The sequence below is a fragment of the Pinus tabuliformis genome, chromosome J (genome assembly GCF_031772625.1).
Source record: "Pinus tabuliformis cultivar Carrire ecotype Pingquan chromosome J, CPIR1, whole genome shotgun sequence".
In the NCBI taxonomy this organism is placed as follows: domain Eukaryota; kingdom Viridiplantae; phylum Streptophyta; class Pinopsida; order Pinales; family Pinaceae; genus Pinus; species Pinus tabuliformis.
This window is the reverse complement of record NC_142295.1, coordinates 884,035,090-884,043,867: the sequence shown is the minus strand read 5'-3', so window position 1 is coordinate 884,043,867 and position 8,778 is coordinate 884,035,090.

Here is an 8,778-nt window from a genome sequence, read left to right as displayed (position 1 = left end):
AATACATCACTAGAGATGACCAGAAACGCATAGACAACATTCAAACTTAGAATCAAGAAAACGTAGAGACATTTTTTCTTTTTCCCTTTGAGAAAATCAAACTGATTTCCAAATTTAAAATCAAATATATAAAAAAAGGATTTGTACAAAATTTCATATCTATGTGCCAAGTCAATATCACTCATTTTCATATTATCCACTTCTCAGCGATTTCTCAGCTGTACTCAGATTAGGCTAACTACATCTAGAGAAATGCACCATATTTTCTTCGCATGGAGAAAGAAGAATCTGATGAGGAAGAGAAATATTGAATGACCTGCCACATTTCCCTCAAGAAAATCACTTAAAAAAGGATTAAAATTTCAGAGCACAAAATATTCTTTTTGCAGATAACTTTTACATATTTTCTCATTTCAGACAATTCAACAAAATTTCCTTATTTTCATTAGTATTTTTAGGACCTCTTACGTTGGAGTAAGGGTCCATACCTTAATGAAGGCCAAAATTTTTATTTTCCAAAGTAATTTTTTTAACTCAAACCTTTCCGAGGACGAAAAATAAGAGTTGAATGTGTGTTGTGCTATCAAATTAATTTTCCCTTATCATTTTAATTTCTTTGCGGATGTATGTGTTTCTCATTTCTTAACTTTGCTCATGTCTATGGCAAGTTGAATGTTAGCATATTGTGCTCAATATTTCTTGTGATATCCTACACCTTAGTTTATTTTAAATAAATTTTCTACTTTGCTTGTCATTACATATCTATTTGATAGTGAACCCTGATATTGAAAGTATAACCCTCTAAATATCTATCGTTTTCAAAATAGGTTCTTCTCAAGCTCTTTATTTCCGGGTTTACATGCAAATATATTTTTCGAACATCACTTGTATTTCCCAAGAAAATTTTCAAGTCAATTTTATTTGTAAAACAAAATTCCCATTTGAATGTGTATTCAATTATGGCATTGATTCCCTATCATCACATTCATTTTTTAATGGATGTATATGGTGCTCAATTATTAACTTTATTCATGTTTATCTCTAGCTGAATATTACCACATTCTCTTAATTACTCAGGATATGTCATACATTTTTTTTTCTCTCTCAAACAAATTGCTTTGCGTTCTTCGGTTGCATATATCTTTTGCAGTGAGGCAGGATGATATTAAAATTATAGTGCACTAAATTGCTCTTGTTTTCAAGATAGATTTTTTTCAAGTTATTTATTTCTAGCATTACACACAAACGTATTTGTGCAATGAGATTTTTTTTCCCAATCAATTTTTTTAAGAGAAATATTTTTGTAGAAGAAAACTCTTAGTTCAATGCATGTGGAGCTATGACATTGATTTCCTCTCATCACTCTAATTTCTTAATGCTTGTATGTGCTACTCAATTCTTAACTTTATTCATGTTTATGTCTGGATGAATATTAAGATATTATCTTGAACACTTATTAGGATATCTTAGACTTCTTTATTTTCCCTATCAAAGCAAATTGTTATATGTTCTGTGATTGCATAGTTATTTCATGGTGAAGCCCCATTTTCAAACTACAGCACAATTAATCACTCTAGTTTTGAAAATAAGCTCTTTTCAAGAAATTTATTTCGAGCAATACATGCACCTATATTTTTGGAACAATATTAATATTTCGATATGAAATTTTCAAGTGAAAACTTTTTGTAGAACAAAAGTCTAAGCTCAATGTGGGACAATCCACCACATTAATTTTCTATCATTACTTTTATTTTTTAATGGGTGTATTATGTACTCAATTTTAAAAATTATTAATGTATATATCTTGCTAAGTAAAAGGATATTATGTTCAACACTTCTTGCCATATCTTGTTATTTATTTTTTCTGTGAAAGAAAAGTGTTATATGTTCTTTAATTGCATATGTAATTCATAGTGAATACTGATATTCAAACTACAATGCACTTAATCATTAATGTTTTCATCATGAGTTCTTTTCAGGTAACTTATTTCTAACATCACATGCAAATATATTTTTGGAACAAAATTTTTATTTCCCGATGAATTCTTTAACTGAAATCTTTTGGTAACCCCAAATGCATAGTTGAATGTGTATTTAGCTATCACATATATTTGTCGTCATCAATTTACTTTTTTAGTGCATGTATTTCCTACTCAATTGTTAACTTTATTCATGTGTAATTATGGTTGTATAAAAGGATATTTTGTTCAAAATTTGTTAGGATATCTTGCACTCTATTTTCTTCATCAAACAAAATTATTATCTATTGTGTTATTTCATATATTTTTTATTGTGAACCATGATATTCAAATGGCGATGCACTTAATTGTCGTCCTTTTGGACAAAATTTATTTCGAAGCAATTTATTTTCTGGCACTACATGCAAATATATTTTCGATAAAATATTGTAATTAAAGAAAATTAATATGTTACAATGATATTATATTTAATCATTCCTCCTCTTTCTTCCTAAGTGTGGCATATGCATTGTTTTGTATTTTTGCAAAACGTTGAAAAGAAAAAGGTGGTGAAATCTGTAAACCATTCAACGATTTCACTCTTGATATAGTTGTAAATGTCAAACCCTGCCTCTCTCTATCTCATATATCTACAGTAGCTCATTGCAAATTCATCCCCTATGATTTGTGTATATTGAAGGCCCACACCATTTTCAAAGGCATATGTTTAAGATTCCCTCTAACAACAAGTGTTATAGCCACAATGTTTGGAAAACTTCTATCAAACCGAACACCTTTTTATTTCTAAAAAATAGCTATGGTGAACATTTGAAGTTCAGGAAGCTTCGAACTAGAGATATAGAAGATATCTTTAACATATCCAAACACACCATTTACCATCCCAGCTTCAATACACAAATTATATGTCACCATGACACACTCTCCATGACATATAAACACTTCATCCTCCAACACATCATCATCATTGTCAAATATTTATATTCTTTTGGTACGCTCTGCCAGACACCTCACAATTGGACGATTCAATGATTTTAGCATCTTCCGATTATGTAGGTTGACAAATTTATTCATTGCAAACAAGTGAACCAAAGAATCAAATAGAATATTATCCTATGGATGTATGTAATTGTCAACTCGTGACATGAGAAGATCTCAATCATGCAGGTTAGGCTCTACATTTCTGATATTGGTTAAAATATTGTGAAAAGACAGTTGTCTAGGATCACCTCCATGTTGCTCAAAGATTTTATCTAAAGTGACAACAATATAAAATATTTCTCACAACACTTTCCCTGTTGGTTTTCCTACATATAAAAGTTTATCCTTGACCAAAGGTAGTTTCCCAAGGTTGTCCACAAGAATCATCACCCCACCACCGAAAATAAAATCCTTGTTTTGAGGAAAACCTTATTGCAAACGTGAATCTATCTATATAAACATCCTTGGACCTATAAAGCTAATTTCATTAATTAAAACATAACAAATTTGCCTCATTTATTCTTGGAACGTTTTTAGGGCTTTCCCATTGAGTGGTTTCATATCTTTTATAGGAATTTTTAAAGTTGAGTTTATTGTTTTTCCGTGTATATTGAAAGCAACAATTCCAGTAGGAGCGAGCAACTACAATGAACTTCTACCATCCGTTGCAGAAGTTGAAAGACAAAGAGAAATATAGTGAATAAGATAATACTTTTCAGTTTTATTTTTTCTTTGAATAATCATTTTCAAAGCATCATTTCTTTCAACATCAACAAAGTGGCATAAAATTTTTCAAAATAAGCTAATTGTTTCTGAGATAAGAGAAAGGTGGCACTATTCTCTCCCAAATTAACTCACCATCAATAACACCTACAGACTGGGAATATTTTATAAAATGAATAGCATGTTCTACGATTTCATTTCACACCATTGTTTCCTACCAATTATAATGAATATTGTAATCCCTTCCTCCAAGATTGTCAAGATCGGTATTGATTACATTGTTTGGAGGAATAACCTAAGAAATAACCTTCTACTCTTCTGAATCTTGATCAATGTTATATTCATGAAAAAGGGACTCAAAATCCTCTTCATTAATCTCATTTGGAAAAGGGCCTCAATCAACATGCCACACACAATATCTTAGACTCCCCCAATTCTCAATATTTGTTTCACTTGGAATTCCTATATCTAAAGCAATGTCATGAAACAGTTTGTACACAAGCAACTCGCTCCAACAAAATGTTTCAAACTCTTTTTACTCATCATTTGGAATAATACAATAGATAATAACCAAAAGATAATTTTATGTTGATGCCCAACTTGCAGGATTTCAGATCAAATATTCTATGTTGGACCTGGGGTCAGATGTAAACATCTTACAAAGGAAAAATTTATAGTTGTTAGGGAAACCTAATTTGGTATTTCATCCTATTTAGTTACGTATTGCCAATAAATATTGTATTCTTCCCATTGGTAGTATTGAAGATGTTGAAGTTGATATTGCGGGAGCGAAAACATATGCATACTTTGAGGTTATAGACATCATGGGTGACAAATATCTTTATCCAACTTTGTTGGGGATAAACTGGGTGTTTGAGAATTATGTTTTTATTGACCTCAAGTGAGAGGCTAATAATTTTGAGGTATATGGAATCCTTGATATACACCCACTAAATCCTTATCAAGGTCTAAGGTTTATACATTTTGTAGATGATGTTGAAGAGCCTAGTCTTTTGGATCAGTTATAGTAGCTCATTGTGAGAAAAAGAGAAGAATATATAAATCCCACAATGCCTAGTTCTATCATCCCGAGCAGCATCCATAATGCAAATTTTGTCTTATATGGTATGTTATATAATTCGCAACAAGGAGATCATAAGTTTCACTATATACATTGTGCAATTGTTCAATGTCCCTGTTGGATTAGAATTAAGGTATGATATTCTCCTACATTCACTGGCATAGGATCTCTTGTCAAATTTATTAATGAAATTGATTTGAATATTGATGAAGTGCAAGACATCCCTTTGTTTGATTTTTTTCTACAAGTAACCCCTCCAAGATGGTGGGGAGCTCATGACAATCAGCTTCAAGACTAAGAACCAATCAACTCTTCTAATATATGGCATTTTTTTGTTCCGGAGAAACACTAAGCTAAAATTATTTTATATGATGGTTATACCAGTCCACGTAATAATATTATATTTGGGATAGAGAATTATATTTGGGATCTTGTTCCTCTTCCAAAGGGACATAAGTTGCTCCATTGCAAGTGGGTCTACAGAACTAAATATGTCGTAGATGGCTCTCTTAACAATTATAAGACACATCTTGTAGCCACTAGATTTTCACAACTTGAAGGAAATTACTATTTCAAGAATTTTGGCATGTTTCGAAGATGGATTTTATACACCATGTGTTTTGTCTAGATGCCTCACATGGCTAGTCAGTTTACGTAATGGATGTAAGGATTTCCTTTCTGCATGGAAATCTACATGAGGAGATGTTCATGGAGTAGCCCCTTGGTTTTGTGCAGGATCCTTCCCTTGATTCTAGGCTCCAATGTTCATTATATTGTCTCAAATAGGCTCCTAGAGCTTCGTACGAGAAGATGGAAAATTTTCTTCTTACTTGGCTCAATAGTTGTCATTCTAATCCCATAGTTTACACTTAGAGATAGGGATTTGAATTATTGATTCTAGTTTTGTATGTGGATAGCTTGATTCTCAAAGGGAGATCTTCATCTATGATTTACAATGTTAAGGAAGAATTTACGGGATAGTTTTCTTTGCGATATAATAGGCTTGTAAATTACTTTCTTGGATTGCACGTTCAATAGTCTTCAGAAGGGATTAACATATTCTAGCAAAGCTATGCACTTGATTTACTTTAACATTTTGGCATGGTTAATAGTAAGCTTGTGCCTACTCCTTTCCATTTTGGTGTTACTCTTACCACCAGTTTCACCTCACCATAAGTGGATCTTACATTATATCACAAAATACTTGGAAGTCTAATATATTTGGAACACACCCTACTTGACATTTCTTATGTTGTCGAGTTGGTTTCTATATTCTCCAGGAACTCAATCAAAATCACTGGAAAGTAGTGAAGCATATTTTGAGATATATTCAAGGAATTTTCAAGTTTATCATTAATTGTATTATTTTTGGTTCTCCTAAGTTTGTGGGTTTCACATATTCTGACTAGGCTGGGTCAATGGATGATAGAAAGTTGACCTCTCAATTTTGTTTCTTTCTTGGTTATCATTCTATTGCATGGTCCTACAAGAAAGAATCAATGATTGCATGATCTTGAACAAGAGTTGAGTATCGAGCTAATGTTCTCACAAGTCAAGAAGTTCTTTGGCTACAATAGTTGCTGGTTATACTTTTCATTCAACAAGATTAACCTACTCTTCTATGGTGTTATAGTAAGAGTGCAAAACATATTTCTAGAAATCTTGTCAAGCAACAAGGAACCAAATGAATTGAGATCCATATGCCCTTAATTTTCCAACTTATTCAAAATGAAATTATTAACCTAGTGTATGTACCTATTGAAGAACAAGTAGTACATATTTTCAAAGAGTCCTTGGCATCACCAAGGTTTTTGTACTTATGACACATTCTTGGAGCGAAGGATATTTTCCTTAGGGGCTTATCTCAAGTCCGGCTTCCTTCACCTCTTCATTTGTCTCTTTATTTCTTTAATTATTTTTTATGTACTCTCTTCAAATAGGAAGCCTTTTCCTACATGTTTTTATCATTCTTATTCCACTTATGTGACACTATACATGAGTACTTAAGCAAGCCTCATTGTCAGGACCCTTCTTTAGTTTTTCCCTTTAAGTTTCACTTATGGGGGAGTGTTAGAGTTCCAATAAAAGAGACTTGAAACTAATAAGCTTACATAACATCCTTATTGACTACATTGTTAGTCATATGTTCTAGTTATCACTAGAATATTCCATTTCTCCTAAAAATTAGGTTGATGTACAACATACTTTCTTAAGCAATGAAGTAATTTCTCTTCGTTCTTCATTTGGTTTGGTCTCTTGGGAGAAATTTATTACTTATTGTAATATGATCCATGGGTGTTTTTACACTCTTAAATGTGGAATTCACTTCACATAATGTATTCTTTGGAGTTGAGATGGGTGAAGTGGTGATAGAAGAATTTCATGTTTTCCTTGATGTTCTAGTGAGGAAAAGGCTATGCTCCAAGGAACAGGAAGGTTCCATGTCTATATTTATGCTGATGTACTCTTAAAGAAATATTTACTATGTGATGCAATAGACGAGGGATTGATTTGAGGAGTTGAATGCTTCCACAACTCTTGATGATGATTTTTATAGGTTAGATAAAGACACTTGATTCTAAAAGAACATAGAAATCAAACAAGTTATTACTAAGGCTAGATACTATCATGCACTGTGTGGCCCTATGAATTTTTTCCAAGCCTAAAAAATTCAAATTTCTTGGGCTAACTCTCTCTTCACTTACTGGGGATGCCCAAGATTCGATTTTCAGCCTCTTTTCGAAGCCCTCAAAACTCGAACAAAGCATGGTGTTTAGGTCAATTCTAACAATTGTGGCCATTTGATATTTTCATCTTTGTTTTATGTTGAATACTACAAGAGTCCATAATATCCTCCAAAGGCGTGTCAATAAAATTATAAGCGATCTTCATATTTATTGAGTTTTAGAATTACATGAATTAGTTCCTACAACATTTCTAATGTAGCCCGAATTTTGGATGACATCCTAGTTGTACATTTAATTTGATTATATGTAGCAACCTTTGATCTAGTTAGCTTTGGATGTTAGCTTTGGGTGTCAAAGGGAACACAACTCACACTTGAATTCCTATTCTTGAAAAGCCATAGAAATTATGCTTCGCAAGACTTAAACATCAACGCAATATTTGTTGAATCAGGGCTAGAGTGAAAAAGAGGGTGCAACACAAAGAAGCCTTTGAAAAACACTTGGGCTAAGAAATCCAATGTAGAAGAAGAGATATCACAATAACTAACAACAATTTCAATAATGAAAAACAAAACTATAAATTTTCTCAATTTCTTTAGAGTGATGACATTACACATCTAGAATAAAACATGAAAATGCATCAACCACAACAGAAAATATTTCCCATGCACACCCATGGGGTGGGAATACCACTAAGTTGGTGGGAAAACACCCAAAACAATTATTATAAAATAAAATTTACTAGGTAGTCCTTGAGAGTGAAATATGAAATGTCCAAAAATTCAACTGATTGCTACTAATTATGTCCAGCAATCATAGCTAACTTTTGAAAAATTAAATATAATTTATACTAACTTTTTCCTTTAAGATATTTTCATTCATTATATCCTCTAAAGATCATTTGAACACCATATTCTCATAACATTCAACCTCCATTTTGTGATGCCTCACTTTTCACCATTTACTTCACTTTTCCAGAATAACTCCCCAATGCCTCAATCATCTCAAACCCAAAAATATTTTTCAAACTATAGACCACTTATAACTAAAATAATAGAAGTCACATATATTTCACTCTATAAACCAGCGAGATAACAACCCAATCCTATGTCTATTACAATTCAACCAACTTTGACTCCTATACTAAATTATAATTCAATTGAAGTTCGAGGTGGCATATTTGTGCTATACTTAATTATAGTTCAACTAAACTTTGAAGTTCCATATTTGAGTATTCTATAAGATTATTGTGAAAATAAAAATGACACTTATACTCATCGTTCAAGGATTGAACAATATTCACAACCAAGTTGATTTAGAGAAGGAATGC